Source organism: Bactrocera dorsalis, chromosome 6, assembly GCF_023373825.1.
Source record: "Bactrocera dorsalis isolate Fly_Bdor chromosome 6, ASM2337382v1, whole genome shotgun sequence".
Taxonomy (NCBI): domain Eukaryota; kingdom Metazoa; phylum Arthropoda; class Insecta; order Diptera; family Tephritidae; genus Bactrocera; species Bactrocera dorsalis.
This window is the reverse complement of record NC_064308.1, coordinates 15,922,524-15,940,024: the sequence shown is the minus strand read 5'-3', so window position 1 is coordinate 15,940,024 and position 17,501 is coordinate 15,922,524. Positions and strand designations below refer to the sequence as shown.

At 38.4% G+C, this 17,501-nt stretch overlaps 1 protein-coding gene and 1 pseudogene across 15 annotated transcripts in view; one reads left to right on the top strand and one right to left on the bottom strand.

Moving 5' to 3' along the window:
* LOC105225850 (glutamate receptor ionotropic, kainate 2) overlaps positions 1-17,501 on the top strand; it is a 237,334-nt gene that overhangs the window by 19,515 nt on the left and 200,318 nt on the right. The window lies entirely within an intron of this gene.
* Positions 7,358-7,487, bottom strand: LOC125779856 (small nucleolar RNA U3; annotated as a pseudogene).

The following is a 17,501-nucleotide window of genomic DNA, read 5'->3' as shown; positions in this document are numbered from 1 at the left end:
ACGGTCGGTAAATTCAGCCTCCACGACGAAACATCCCCAAATGGGTTGAGGCTGATCGACTTCGCCGGGGCCCGAAATATGGTTATCTGTAGTACTAGATTCCAGCATAAGAAGATACATCAAGCTACCTGGCTGTCTCCGGATCGAAAAACCACCAACCAGATCGATCATGTTGTGATAGACTGAAGACACGTCTCCAGTGTTTTAGATGTGCGTGCGCTCCGAGGTCCTAACATCGACTCGGACCACTATATTGTTGCAGCCAAAATTCGCACCCGCCTCTGTGCAGCAAAAAACGCACGCCAACAAACAAAAGGAAGGTTCGACGTCGAGAAGCTGCAATCACAACAGACAGCCGAACGTTTTTCTACTCGGCTTGCACTCCTGCTCTCTGAGAGCACTCATCAACAATTCGGTATAAGGGAACTGTGGGACGGCATTTCAAACTCCTTACGTACAGCTGCAAGCGAAACCATTGGTTTTCGGAAAGTGCAAAAGAACAGCTGGTACGACGAGGAGTGCCGTGTCGCAGCGGAGAGAAAACAGGCTGCCTACCTCGCAACGTTACGATCGACCACAACACGTGCGGGATGGGATAGATACCGAGAGTTGAAGAGGGAAGCGAGACGCATTTGCAGACAGAAGAAGAAAGAGGCCGAAATGCGTGAGTACGAACAGCTCGATAAGCTGGCCGACAGGGGTAATGCTCGAAAATTCTACGAAAAGATGCGGCGGCTTACAGAAGGTTTCAAGACCGGAGCATACTCTTGCAGAACCCCCAAAGGTGATCTAGTCACCGATGCTCAGAGCATACTTAAATTATGGAGGGAACACTTCTCCAGCCTGCTGAATGGCAGTGAAAGCACAACACCGGAAGAAGGCGAACCCGATTCCCCAATCGATGACGATGGAGCAGACGTTCCATTACCCGACCATGAAGAATTTCGAATAATAGTTGCCCGCCTGAAGAACAACAAAGCGGCAGGGGCCGACGGATTGCCGGTCGAGCTATTCACACACGGCGGCGAAGAACTGATAAGGAGCATGTATCAGCTTCTTTGCAAAATATGGTCGGATGAAAGCATGCCCAACGATTGGAATTTAATTGTGCTATGCCCAATCCATAAAAAAGGAGACCCCACAGTCTGCGCCAACTACTGTGGGATAAGCCTCCTCAACATCGCGTACAAGGTTCTATCGAGCGTATTGTGTGAAAGATTAAATCCCAAACTGATTGGACCTTATCAGTGTGGCTTCAGACCTGGTAAATCAACAAAAGACCAGATATTCACCTTGCGCCAAATCTTGGAAAAGACGCGTGAAAGGAGAATCGAAACTCACCATCTATTCGTCGATTTCAAAGCTGCTTTCGACAGCACGAAAAGGAGCTGCCTTTATGCCGCGATGTCTGAATTTGGTATCCCCGCAAAACTAATACGGCTGTGTAAACTGACGTTGAGCAACACGAAAAGCTCCGTCAGGATCGAGAAGGACCTCTCCGAGCCGTTCGATACCAAACGAGGTTTCAGACAAAGTGACTCCCTATCGTGCGACTTTTTCAATCTGCTGCTGGAGAAAATTATTCGAGCTGCAGAACTGAATCGAGCAGGTACAATCTTTTATAGGAGTGTACAGCTGCTGGCGTATGCCGAAGATGTTGATATCATCGGTCTCAACACCCGCGCCGTTAGTTCTGCTTTCTCCAGACTGAACAAGGAAGCAACGCAAATAAATCTGGCAGTGAACGAGGGCAGGACTATATATCTCCTGTCATCAAACAAACAGTCGTGGCACTCGCTACTTGGCTCTCACGTCACTGTTGACAGTCATAACTTTGAAGTTGTAGATAATTTCGTCTATTTAGGAACCAGTATTAACACCACCAACAATGTCAGCCTTGAAATCCAACGCAGGATTACTCTTGCCAACAGGTGCTACTTCGGACTGAGTAGGCAATTGAAAAGTAAAGTCCTCTCTCGGCGAACAAAAACCAAACTCTATAAGTCGCTCATAATTCCCGTCCTGCTATATGGTGTAGAGGCTTGGACGATGACAACAACCGATGAGTCGACGTTGCGAGTTTTCGAGAGAAAATTTCTGCGAAAGATTTATGGTCCTTTGCGCGTTGGCCACGGCGAATATCGCATTCGATGGAACGATGAGCTGTACGAGATATATATAGCGGCTACGCTGGCTAGGTCATGTTGTCCGGATGGATGAAAACACTCCAGCTCTGAAAGTATTCGACGCAGTACCCGCCGCGAGAAGCAGAGGAAGAGGAAGACCTCCACTCCGGTGGAAGGACCAAGTGGAGAATGACCTGGGCTCGCTTGGAATATCCAATTGGCGCCACGTAGCGAAGAGAAGAAACGACTGGCGCGCTGTTGTTGACTCGGCTATAATGCCGTAAGCGGTGTCTACGCCAGTAAAGAAGAAGAAGATTATCATGCCACATACTAAAAAAATGTTCCCTGGGTTGGTGAAAGATTCAAATAGAACCTTTACTTCTCAAATTTTTAGTTAAACGAACCATTCCGCCTTATATGTCACGCTTTCAGTTCTCATTCCAGCACATTTGATCTAACAGACTCACCCTTCAACAATAAAAAAATTATTTTATTTACTTTTAATCAGTAACATTCAAAACTAATAAACATACCTTAATCTAATTCTTAATTTGTGCTGTTGAAATTTTTGCTTTTTGTAGCTGAGCAGCTTAAGATCGCAACGCTTAAACCTCTCTTGCCTCTTATGACTCGGCTAATTCGGGCTAGGGTAATCGTTGAGTGTTAAATTAATTATTATTAAAAGTGGGTGAAGCGACGCCCATCGTCTATTTTAGCACCGGGTCGTATAAAACCCTCTCATACCATCTCGGAGGAAAAATTTAATGTCTGTGGTGTATTTAGTTATTGATTTGTCGCGTTTCTAGTAGTTTTTAACTGTATCGTTATATGAGTAGGTAGGTAGGTAGGAGTGCAGCCCTGTTGTCTATTGGGCTCAATTAGCACTTGATGTGCCATTTTGATACACTATTCGTAGAACCTCCTGTATCTGCTATTACGTTTCACCTTCTCTTTCAAACTATTTTGAGGTTTCGATGAAACTACTTATCTGACATGTTTTTAGTAGAAATCCATTCAAGGTTTGGTGCTTGATGGATTCCAAGTGTTTTGTGTCGGATCTGCGCTAGAGCTGGGCATTCACAGAGAAAGTGGAAAATTGTTTCCTTGTTCCTTGCTACTCTGCAGCCTCGGCAGATGTTGTTGCAGGGCATGCCCATTTTGAACGTATGTTCCCCAAATGACCGGTGCCCTGTTGTGGTAGCTGTTACTCTGTAGATACTTTTTCTTGACCTATGTAATAAGTCGTTTGTTCTTTTTCTGTCCTATGTTGGCCATAATTGTTTCGTTATAATGCATTTTGTAATGTTTTTCCACCTGTTATTTGTAACTTGTTCAAATTGTCTATTGATCTCTTTTTACCGATCCTAGCGGGCTTGGTATTAGCTCCGCCTCGGATTCGTTGAGGAAAGCTCTTGCCTTTGCCAACTCGTCTGCTTTTTCGTTGCCGAAAATGTTGCTGTGATCGGGAACCCAGACCAAGTCTAATTGGAGCTTGTCCTTTATTGAGCTTATTGCTTTCTTGCAGTTGTGAACTATACTGGAATTTGTCATGGGTGAAGACACGGCCAGGAGCGCCGCCTAGCCGTTAATATAGTTGCTTCATGTAAATTCTCGTGGTTTACAAATAGCACCTCGCAGGCTTTTTCTATGCCCAGTACTTCTGCTTGGAAAATACTAGCCGAGTTCGGTAGACATATAGAGAGAGATATGCCCAGATCAGCGGAGAATACCCCCGTGCCTACTCCGCAGTTCATTTTGGACCCGTCGGTATAGAATGAGATGATATCCTCCTCTCCTATTGGACCTCTTCTCCATTCTCGTCTAGATGGTATCCTTACCTGGAAGTGTCTATTGAAATCCAGCTTTGGGAGAATGTAGTCTGATTTATTAATGATAAGCTTGTTTACTTCTATGTTATTGAAGGCGCCCTCTTTATCTAGAAATGCAGCCATGGTGTATTGTTTGTGGTGTAGTGATTTTTCAATTACGCTTATCACCACGTGAAGGGCAGTTTCGGTTGATCGGCCCTTAATGGACGCATGTTGCGACTTCAATAACTTATCCGCCATTATTGTTCTTACATCTAAGTCTATTAGCCTTTCTAGTACCTTTAGCATAAAGCTGGTGAGGCTTATAGGTCTAAAATCCTTGGCATTATCGCGTGTTCTTCTGTCTGGTTTTGGAAGGAACACTACTTTAATTCTTTTCCAACTTCTTGGGATGTAAGATAGTTGAATGCTAGCTTTGTATATATCTTCAAGCCTTTGAACCATTGGTTCTACCAGTTTTTGCAGCATTATGGGCATAATCCCGCTTTAAATGATGCAAAACTATTTATGGCATACTTTATTTTGCTTTTGTCTACTATTTGGCCTCGGTAGTCAGCTGCGTTTAACGGTGGTTCTGGTTGAACCCTCTTTAAAGGTGTTTGCCGACTCCCGAGGAAATGTGTTGTAATTAGTACTTCCAGAGACTCGTTTGCCGAGGAGGTCCAATCACTTCCCTCTGCCCTAATGTAGGAAGTATTCGTATGATCTTTGGATAGCATTTTGCACAGCCTTGCGGTTTCTCTGTGCAGAAAGATCGCCATGAGTCGTTTTTGGCTTTGCTGATAGTGGAGCGCCGTAAGGTTTATACCTCGGAATCCAGGGACTGTCAATGAATCTTTACAAAATAGTATGTAGAAAAATGTTAAAAAATATATTTTGTGCGATCTCAATTTTTTATTTATTATTATAAATAATAATTAATTTTTTGGAGTTTTCTTTGATTTATAATAGTTTAAAATTATATTTTAAAAAGAAGAGCTATTACAAATTTGATGTTAGTTCTTAAGGGACTGTAGGTATAACAAGTAAGGAAGGGCTAAGTTCGGGTGTCACCGAACATTTTATACTCTCGCATGATAAAATGATAATCGAGATTTCATTATCCGTCATTCACATATTTTTTTATTAGTAATTAGAATTGAATTCTAAGAGATTTACCGATATTTTCGGTGAAAAATTAGGTTAGGTTAGGTTAGGCACTGAGTTCTTCGTGTTCGATAACAGGGACCTTGAAAAGTTATAGTCCGATCAAGACAATTTTTCCACAAGGGATACCTCAGCTCAAATACCGATTTGTGTAAAGTTTTATTCCGCTATCATCATTGGTTCCTAATGTAGAAGACATCAGATGGAATTCAAAAGAGCGTTATATTGTAAGATGGCGTGGTTGTGAACCGATTTCACAAATATTTCGTACATGTCATCAGGGTGTTAAGGAAATAATATATACTGAATTTCATTGAAATCGGTCGAGCAGTTCCTGAGATATGCTTTTTGGTCCATAAGTGGGCGACGCCACGCCCATTTTCAATTTTTAAAAAAAGCCTGGGTGCAGTTTCCTTCTGCCATTTCTTCCGTAAAATTTAGTGTTTCTGACGTTTTTTGTAAGTCGGTTAACGCACTTTTAGTGATTTTCAACATAACCTTTGTATGGGAGGTGGGCGTGGTTATTATCCGATTTCTTCCATTTTTGAACTGTATATGGAAATGCCTGAAAGAAACGACCCTATAGAGTTTGGTTGACATAGCTATAGTAGTTTCCGAGATATGTACAAAAAACTTTTTAGGGGGTGGGGCCACGCCCACTTTCCAAAAAAATTACGTCCAAATATGCCCCTCCCTAATGCGATCCTTCGTGCCAAATTTCACTTTAATGGCTTATTTTTGGCTTAGTTATGACACTTTATAGGTTTTCGGTTTCCGTCATTTTGTGGGCGTGGCAGTGGGCCGATTTTGCCCATCTTCGAACTTCACCTTTCTATGGAGCCAAGAAATTCGTGTACCAAGTTTCATCACGATATCTCAATTTTTACTCAAGTTACAGCTTGCACGGACGGACGGACGGACAGACATCCGGATTTCAACTCTACTCATCACCCTGATCACTTTGGTATATATAACCCTATATCTGACTCTTTTAGTTTTAGGACTTACAAACAACCGTTATGTGAACAAAACTATAATACTCTCTTTAGCAACTTTGTTGCGAGAGTATAAAAATGACGGTGGAGGAGGGAAATAGAGGGGACAACAGCAGCTGTTGAGTGTTGTTAATGCGGGCCCTAACAGAATATTACACGTGGCAACGTGCAAGGCTTAATACATAGCTGTTGTTGCTCGCTCCAAAAAAAAAGGTGCGTGGAGTCCCTACGCGCGGATGAAGTTATACTTCTTAGTGATATTCAGAAATGCATATCATTTTGTATGAAAGAAAACTAGAAAACTTAAATTCACATTTTATAAATTTATTATGCACATAAAATGAAGAATAAAGCAAAGTCTAAATGAATGAATTTTGACTCAGAAAGTAGTTCCGTCTCTTCGTTGCGGAAGAGAATATGCAGCGTAATCATCTCTCTTTTGTTCTTCGCCAATTTGGCTGCCGGATTGACTTGTGAAGATCAATTTTTTGTTGGTGACATATTCATATGTGTACGCATATGTATGTTTGTATGCTTGTGATTTATTTGTTCGGCAATGTATGCAAATATATGTACATATAAGTATATATGAATGTATGAACATGCAAGTCAATGCGCGCACATGCGTATACATACACTCATATGAGCATGTGCAGATACACAAGATAGGATAGAAGATGTATGCCTTTTAACATCGTATACTATAAAAATAAATATTTTTCTTACTAATATAAATTAAAATAAAGAAAAATATTTATTTTTATAGTATACGATGTTAAAAGCAAAAAATTAAAAATTTATTCTGTCGGGATTCGAACCTGGGACCTGTGTTAGCATCTTGACCTTCCAAGCGCTTACCACCAACACCACCATTGACAATTAGGTTGCGCTGACTTAAGTATGATGTGGTTATGAATGCAAGAAACATACGATGGCTCTAATAATTTTGTTTAAGTATAGAAATATACCTACTTTGTAGAACATTTGCTTTCGCAATAAGTTTATCACAGCAATATACATATGCATAATATGTATATACATATACATAACATTGCTGTGATGCCCTGAGAAGTATAGTCTTAATAAATTTATTTTTAATTTTTTGCTTACTAATAGAAATTAAATTTATCACAGCAATATTATGTATATATTTATGTATATTGCTGTGATAAATTTATTTTCTTTTAGTAAGAAAAAAATATTTATTAGTATAGATTTCCAAAAGCACAGAAATGATTCTGTGAATTTATTCATTAAAATCGCCACTCAGAAGTCATTTTATCCCTTGTAAGCGAGCGATTTTCTTAAATCTCACGCTCACAGATAAAACCATATACCTCGTCCTCGCGGGTCAGTTTCAAAAACCACAGAAATGATTCTGTGTGATTCTGAAAGGCCAACGCAGAGTATTTCAACCAAAACATACGTAAAATAGTTGAGAATTCGCAGAAATGAAAGACAAACGAAAGAAAAAGAAGTATAACTTCAATAATGCACAAGCATACAAACATACATATGCGCACACATGTGAATATGTCACCAACCAAAAATTGAAACATTGTTCTACAAAAACAACAACAGCATAAGCATGGAACATTGTGTTGTGTTGTTGTGTCGGCCGAGCTGTGCCGAGAGAAACGAACAAACGATCGCCGATTGTCACCGCTTCGCTTGCTGCTCGCACATCTTCGCAGACAAGGTTGCGTTACATTCATATGGATGGAGCGAGGTTGCGCAACTTTGCGTTACTTTTATATGGAAGGTTGCGCAACCAGAATCTATCGCAACCTTTTCCGTCGTATAAGAAGTATAACTTCAAAAAAAAAAATAATTTCTAATTATTGTTTATTTACAATTAATATATATATTATTGTGCAGTGAGCGTGATAAAAATTAATAACTGAACATTACTAAGTTTTATAAAGTTTGAAAATAGTGGCATAGATATAATAAGTATATGTTTTTTATTTATATTACATGCTTTTCAAAACAATAGTGAATACTCAATCGTATATTTTATAATAGATCGATTTTGAAAGTTAGAATGTAATAGTAAAATTTAATAATATTAATCATTCTTTATGATATAAAGCAGAGCCGCTCAAAATAACAAAATCTAAATTTTATGACCTATTCCCAGAAGTGTCAGAGAATGTCAACGATGTGCGAAAATTTCCCTACGTAATTGATGGAGGGATGTTACTACACCGTTGCAAGGCAATTAGATGAAAATTTCGGTACCATATATTAACATTACGTCAGATTTCTACATAGCAATTATGGCCATAACATTTATGTCGTATTTGATGGTTACAAGAAGAGCTGTACAAAATCGTACGAAGGAATGCGTCGCTCTAAAAAAAATGCATGTAATGATGTAATATTTGATAAAACCATGCCTCTAAAAATAGCGCAGGAGAAATTTGTATCAAATGCCAAAAATAAGAGTAGGCTCATAGATATGCTACGAAAACACTCACAGAAAATAAAATATTTTCTTGCCAAGCAGTCCGAAGATGTCGATGTTTTAGTTTTATTGACTGCACTCTCACCATCAGACCGTGAAATTTGTTTTCGAAAACCATCGAAAGGCAAAAGCTTAGAAAAAATATTACCAAAGTGTAAGGAGCATATTCTGTACATGCATTCACTGGCTATGGCACGACGTCAGCTTATTTCCAACGTGGCAAAAACGTGTTTGCAAAAAATTTTGAAAGACGAACATACTTGCAAAATGGTGCGACGGTTTTTAAAAATGAATGCAAAGATATCGATGAAATTTTTAAAGCTGCTTTATACGGTTCCCCTCAAAAAATAAAAGATCTTAATGTACTAAGATACATAGGCTGCTATATATATTTCTGGACTAGGCAACTAGGACAGTGTTGCCAGGTGCAATCTGACATTTCCATTGGAAAGTTTGACATTTTTTAGCATAACATCACTCAGAACGTTTTGTCATTTAATCGTGAATTGTTTTATTTACAGGGAATTAAAAAATTCATCTCGGCCAAAAAATGGAATTAACTCGTGAACATTTTCGTGCGATCATTTTTCACAACTTTCGACGTGGATTATCACGACAAGAGTGCATCGATGACCTAAAATCTTTGTATGGTTATGAAGCACCATCCTATAGCACTGTGAAAAACTGTTACAACGAATTCAATCGTGGCCGACGCTCGCTCAAAGACGAATTCCGTGAAGGTCGTCCAAAAACAGCCGTTGTGTCAGAAAACATCGATGCCGTACGTAAACAGATAATGCAAGACGGTCATGTAACATACCTCCAGATAGAGGCATGCCTATGCATTTCTCTCACTAGCATACATTCGATATTGCATGAACACCTGGCCGTAAAAAAGGTTTGTTCTCGTTGGATCCCGGCCAATTTGACAATCGCTCAAAAAAAGGTTCGTGTGGATTAGTGTAAAGAAATGCTGAAAAAATACGATCGCGGTGCTTCAAAAGACGTTTATAAGATCGTCACAGGTGACGAATCATGGATCCATGCGTATGAGCCCGAAACAAAACAGCAATCGACAGTGTGGGTCTTCCAAGACGAGCCAAATCCAACGAAAAGAAAAAAACCAAAAAAAAAAACATTTTCGTTGATAAATATTCCTATTTTCATTATTAGGCCAGAAATATATATAGCAGCCCTCGTATAACTCTTTTTTAAAAGCAACTTCTAAAAATACCTGCGTTAAACTGCCGTCTTTACCACCTACTGCAGATGCCGCTTTTGAACACTTTAAAAGAGTATTTTTACAAATTCAATCATGGCTCGGAAGAGAAATAGCACCAGAAGAATGGGGTTGGAATTATGAATGGGGAATATTGATACCGCAAACAATGATGCAGCGACCAGCTCCAGAATCTTTACTGAAAATAATTTTTTGCACATGCAAAACAGGATGTGAAGCTTCTTGTGGGTGCAGGAAAAGTGGATTAAAGTGCACTGCAGCTTGCTTAGAATGCAATGGTGAAAGCTATACTAATCCTTTACCTACAATCTACCTCAACGAGATCGACGACGACAATAATGAACAATAATGTATATATCGTCACCTGAAATGCAAAATAACGTATCATCAAAATATTCGAAATCGAGTGTCTTATTAATTATGTTTCACTACTTCAAATTATATACATAATATCACATAGGTCCAACATTTTCAGGTACTGCGCTCAGATATAAACCAGTTTTAACCAATATTAAAAATTTTTTTCACTCATGCTCCCTTTTATGTCATGTTTCATTCATGCCACTGTAAATTTCCGAAAATGTTGTTACGTTATTTTGCATTTCAGATGACGATATGTAGTTAATGATAAATTTCTGTTGTAAATCATAATTTTTTGCAAAAATCTAATAAATTAACATTAAAGTTACTTTGCAAACATAATTCATTACATATAAAATTAAAAACTTTACTGTAAACATATTTTTCCCCTTTCGCCTTTTATTTTTCAGTAAAATGTTGTTAAAAATTGTTGTAATAGAGATCGGCCAATTTTTTTTTAACTTTTTTATTTGAGGTTTTAATAAAGCAGTCAAACACTTGTTATACGGATTCATTGACAGTTCCTGGATTCCGAGATTTTACTATTTTTATGCCTTACGGCACTCCACTATGACTGCTTTTTGTATCTTTCATAATATCTTTATATGACTGCCAGATTTTGGTTTTAAAACTCTCATTGAAAGCTTTCCTTAGTTGTGTTCTCGAATTCTTGAGTTCACTGCTCCACCAAGGAAGAGACTTTCTCTTTTCCAGAACTGTTAGCGGTGTGGTTTTTTTGAAAGTTGTGGTTAAGATTTTTTCCAACTTCTCTACTTCTGAATCTAGTTCCTGAGGATTACTAATATTCTTATTGCCTCCCTTTTCAAGGCATTTTATTGCTATACTGGTAAATTTTTCCCACGCTGTTCTTCTAGGGTTCCGATATGTGAGAGAAGTACTGTATTTCTCGCGGATGCGGATCCAGGAGTGATCCGATATGGAAGGCTCATCGGATACTGTTGCGCCAAGCGACATCTTTGTAACTCTAAAACTAAATATAAGAAAATGAAATATTAAATTATTATAATGAAAAATGAAATTGAATTATAAAATATTGAATTCTATAAAATAATACTTACTTTAATGATGCATTCTTAATATGAATCTATTACTTACCTTAATGATACTTACTTATCTTAACATAAGCTAGTACAATGCTTAACGAAAGATAAGTACTTACCCCTTTTTGTAACATATACTTTATTACCACTAGATTAAGCCGTTAGTTTAAGATTTAGGCTAAGCGACTGCATAAAATGAAATAAAACCTGTTATTGTATGAGAACCATCGAATCGAACGCACGCATCTTCATTTTTTATCGCATTTAATTATCGTGACAGGCAATTAGGCTTATTAATTTTATTCGCGCATTCCCAAGTTTTTATTATCGCTTCTCAAAAACGCTTGAGAATTTTCATGGCGCCCGAGCAGGGACTTAGTGCGTGAACTAAGAATATTTTATTTAACTTTCGTTTTCGGTTTTAATAAAATATCGTTTCTAATTGCCTGTTAATCGTTCGGTTTTCGGTCATCGGTAATGTGAAGTGAAGACAAGTGTAACTACATAAAAGATAAAAAGACAAAACAAAAAAAGTATATAGTTACATAAAAAAAAAAAAAATTATACAAAATACATACATACATAATTTATGTACATAGTGTGGTGATAGTGATACCTAACTACATAAAAAAAAAAAATAAAAATAAAACATAAAATATAAACACGAAACTAAAGCGAGACTAAAAAGGAAAAAGTGGTGGCAAAATTAGTTAATACTTACATATACATATATGTACATACGAAGACAGTGATTAATGCTACATACATACATACGTGAATACCTTAAAAAATAAAGTGGCTAAATATAAGAGCGAATACATATGTGAAACAGAAAATTTAAACATAATATGAAAACCAAACAATAATATTGTTACGAATTTACTGCTTGCTAGTTCACTTTGTTAGGTTCGTATCTCTGGATTGACAAATAAAATCAACACTGTTTAATTTAATTCAACAACTCTTTATTTTACAACTCTTCTACACTATAGCACTTTACTCTTAGCACTGATTGATTACGTTGGCGCTGCCACGGCTTATATAGCCACGCACTTCTCGCTGATGCCGACGTGTTCTTCTAGAATATTGCGTCTGGAAATTACCAGAACATAATGCTATACGGCGCTAAACGCAGACAAGCAGATAGCCGCTGCGCCAGACTCTGCAATTGTTCAAGCAGACGGCTGCGGCGCCAGATGTCTATTGTTTCGACAAGCAGACAGCCGCGGCGCCAGATGTCTACAACAAGACAAATGCTATTCCATATACCTACAGCTATAATAAGTGATGCATATAGCAATACAAATACAACTTAATACTACTTTTGTAACACTGCCCTCCACTAAAGCCTAATCGTCCCGATTAGGCACAAATCCTCTTGAACCAAATGGGGCGAGCCTCTTCAAATGTACTACTTTCATTTTACATCGTGCTTTTCCATTTCTTTGTATGCGGTATACCACGTGGTTAAGTCGTTTCATCACCTTCCCAGGCTGTCTGCAGTTTCGGGGACAAGCCTTTCTTTCGAAGTGGATTGTACAACAGGACCAGATCACCTTCTTCAAAACCTTTTGAATTTGCCGCTTGATCGAACCGGTCCTTCATCTTATTGCTCATCAGATGCGTATGCTGTCTTACCATTAGATGCAATTCATTCATTTCTTCCTTTAAGGCAGAACAATAATCTCCATCATTTCTTACAGCTGTAGGATTCGTTCCAAACTTAAGATCAGCAGGGAGTCGCAGATCAGATCCGAAAATAATCTTTGCTGGCGTGTAACCAGTTGTCTCGTGCTTCGCTGAACGATACGCCAGCAGGAACATCTGGATGCACTTGTCCCAATTCCGTTGATCTTTATCAACGATTTTCCGCAGATGTTCTTCGAGCGTTCGGTTGAATCTCTCTACCATTCCATCTGATTGTGGATGTAACGCTGTTGTCCGTGTCTTGTGGATGCCCAATTCGACGGGCACTCCGAACCTTGTTATCCAATTTTCTACAAACGCTTCGGCTACTGTCTTCGCTTCTTGGTTTGGTAAGGCATATACTTCTGGCCATTTACTGAAATAGTCCATGACAACCAGTAGATATTTGTTTCCGGCCGTACTGGTTGGGAACGGACCTGCATTGCGACATCCATTGCGACTCGTTCAAATGGCAATCCCACGTTGTACTGTTGTAGCCTACCGCGACTTTTGGCTTTAGGACCTTTAGCTACCATGCACTCTACGCAATTACTTATACATTCTGCTATGAAATCTCGACAACCGATCCAGTAGAACCGTTGTTTAATCTTCTCTATAGTTTTTGTAATCCCAAGGTGCCCTCCACTAGGTCCATTGTGATATTCTTTCAATACTTTCGGGATCATGGACTTCGGTACTATGATCAGCAGACGAGACTGTTTGCCATCTTCGCTTTCCCAGGTACGATGAAGGTATCCATTAACGAGTTCTGTTCCATTGGGCCCAATATGCTTTTGCAGTTGGACTCTCGCTACTTATTTGTTCCTTTGGTGGTCGTACCCCATTTTCTTTGGCCATTATCAGCTTTGCAAGATCAGGGTCCTCCAGCTGATTGATTCTGATGCGGTGAGGAGTCCAATAATCTTCAGGTTCTATATTCAGTAATCGCACGTCGATTATACCTTCTTTTCCCTCTGATTTGGAGCAATGTTTACATTCCAGTGGACAAGGGCGACGTGATAATGCATCCGCATTTTTGTGGTGAATCCCCTTTCGATGTTCCGTTTCGAAGTCGTAATTCTGTAATCTTTCGATCCATCGTGCAATTTGGCCTTCCGGATTCTTAAACTGTAATAACCATTTTAATGCTGCATGATCAGTCCTCAGCAAGAATCGTTGTCCATACAAATACTTGTGGAAATGTTTTACACATTCCACCACAGCTAGTAGTTCTTTTCGCGTCACACAGTAGTTTTTCTCTGGTTTCCCGATCACTCTGCTGTAATACCCAATTACTCTTTCTTGTCCGTCGATGAGCTGAGACAGGACACCTCCAATTCCATAAGCGCTCGCATCTGTATCCAGGATGAATTTCTTTCCAGGTATTGGATAAGCTAACATCGGCGCCGTACAAAGTAGTTCTTTAAGCTGCTAAAACGCTTTTTCTTGTTCCAACTGCCATACAATCGGGCGATTCTTCTTTGTTAAATCATGTAAACTTCTAGCCACGTTCGCAAATCCAGGTACAAAACGGCGGTAATACGTGCATAAGCCAAGGAAGCTGCGGAGTTCATGTATGTTGGTGGGTCGAGGCCAATCTTTGACTGCTTTTATTTTTCCTTCCTCGGTGTGAATCCCCTCAGTTGACACTTTATGTCCGAGATATGTGACCTGCTTCTTCCATAATGAACACTTTTTGGGATTCAAGCGTAATCCGGCTGATGCTATTCGCTGAAAGACTTCCTCTAGATTTTTCAGATGATCATCAAAACTTTTTCCCATGATGATAATGTCATCCAGATACACCAAACATGTCTTCTAGTTGAGTCCTTTTAACACATGTTCCATCAGTCGCTCGAACGTTGCAGGCGCACTACATAACCCAAATGGCATCACAGAGAATTCCCATAGATGTCGATGTTTTAGTTTTATTGACTGCACTCTCACCATCAGACCGTGAAATTTGTTTTCGAAAACCATCGAAAGGCAAAAGCTTAGAAAAAATATTACCAAAGTGTAAGGAGCATATTCTGTACATGCATTCACTGGCTATGGTACGACGTCAGCTTATTTCCAACGTGGCAAAAACGTGTTTGCAAAAAATTTTGAAAGACGAACATACTTGCAAAATGGTGCGACGGTTTTTAAAAATGAATGCAAAGATATCGATGAAATTTTTAAAGCTGCTTTATACGGTTCCCCCCAAAAAATAAAAGATCTTAATGTACTAAGATACATAGGCTGCTATATATATTTCTGGACTAGGCAACTAGGACAGTGTTGCCAGGTGCAATCTGACATTTCCATTGGAAAGTTTGACATTTTTTAGCATAACATCACTCAGAACGTTTTGTCATTTAATCGTGAATTGTTTTATTTACAGGGAATTAAAAAATTCATCTCGGCCAAAAAATGGAATTAACTCGTGAACATTTTCGTGCGATCATTTTTCACAACTTTCGACGTGGATTATCACGACAAGAGTGCATCGATGACCTAAAATCTTTGTATGGTTATGAAGCACCATCCTATAGCACTGTGAAAAACTGTTACAACGAATTCAATCGTGGCCGACGCTCGCTCAAAGACGAATTCCGTGAAGGTCGTCCAAAAACAGCCGTTGTGTCAGAAAACATCGATGCCGTACGTAAACAGATAATGCAAGACGGTCATGTAACATACCTCCAGATAGAGGCATGCCTATGCATTTCTCTCACTAGCATACATTCGATATTGCATGAACACCTGGCCGTAAAAAAGGTTTGTTCTCGTTGGATCCCGGCCAATTTGACAATCGCTCAAAAAAAGGTTCGTGTGGATTAGTGTAAAGAAATGCTGAAAAAATACGATCGCGGTGCTTCAAAAGACGTTTATAAGATCGTCACAGGTGACGAATCATGGATCCATGCGTATGAGCCCGAAACAAAACAGCAATCGACAGTGTGGGTCTTCCAAGACGAGCCAAATCCAACGAAAAGAAAAAAACCAAAAAAAAAAACATTTTCGTTGATAAATATTCCTATTTTCATTATTAGGCCAGAAATATATATAGCAGCCCTCGTATAACTCTTTTTTGAAAGCAACTTCTAAAAATACCTGCGTTAAACTGCCGTCTTTACCACCTACTGCAGATGCCGCTTTTGAACACTTTAAAAGAGTATTTTTACAAATTCAATCATGGCTCGGAAGAGAAATAGCACCAGAAGAATGGGGTTGGAATTATGAATGGGGAATATTGATACCGCAAACAATGATGCAGCGACCAGCTCCAGAATCTTTACTGAAAATAATTTTTTGCACATGCAAAACAGGATGTGAAGCTTCTTGTGGGTGCAGGAAAAGTGGATTAAAGTGCACTGCAGCTTGCTTAGAATGCAATGGTGAAAGCTATACTAATCCTTTACCTACAATCTACCTCAACGAGATCGACGACGACAATAATGAACAATAATGTATATATCGTCACCTGAAATGCAAAATAACGTATCATCAAAATATTCGAAATCGAGTGTCTTATTAATTATGTTTCACTACTTCAAATTATATACATAATATCACATAGGTCCAACATTTTCAGGTACTGCGCTCAGATATAAACCAGTTTTAACCAATATTAAAAATTTTTTTCACTCATGCTCCCTTTTATGTCATGTTTCATTCATGCCACTGTAAATTTCCGAAAATGTTGTTACGTTATTTTGCATTTCAGATGACGATATGTAGTTAATGATAAATTTCTGTTGTAAATCATAATTTTTTGCAAAAATCTAATAAATTAACATTAAAGTTACTTTGCAAACATAATTCATTACATATAAAATTAAAAACTTTACTGTAAACATATTTTTCCCCTTTCGCCTTTTATTTTTCAGTAAAATGTTGTTAAAAATTGTTGTAATAGAGATCGGCCAATTTTTTTTTAACTTTTTTATTTGAGGTTTTAATAAAGCAGTCAAACACTTGTTATACGGATTCATTGACAGTTCCTGGATTCCGAGATTTTACTATTTTTATGCCTTACGGCACTCCACTATGACTGCTTTTTGTATCTTTCATAATATCTTTATATGACTGCCAGATTTTGGTTTTAAAACTCTCATTGAAAGCTTTCCTTAGTTGTGTTCTCGAATTCTTGAGTTCACTGCTCCACCAAGGAAGAGACTTTCTCTTTTCCAGAACTGTTAGCGGTGTGGTTTTTTTGAAAGTTGTGGTTAAGATTTTTTCCAACTTCTCTACTTCTGAATCTAGTTCCTGAGGATTACTAATATTCTTATTGCCTCCCTTTTCAAGGCATTTTATTGCTATACTGGTAAATTTTTCCCACGCTGTTCTTCTAGGGTTCCGATATGTGAGAGAAGTACTGTATTTCTCGCGGATGCGGATCCAGGAGTGATCCGATATGGAAGGCTCATCGGATACTGTTGCGCCAAGCGACATCTTTGTAACTCTAAAACTAAATATAAGAAAATGAAATATTAAATTATTATAATGAAAAATGAAATTGATTTATAAAATATTGAATTCTATAAAATAATACTTACTTTAATGATGCATTCTTAATATGAATCTATTACTTACCTTAATGATACTT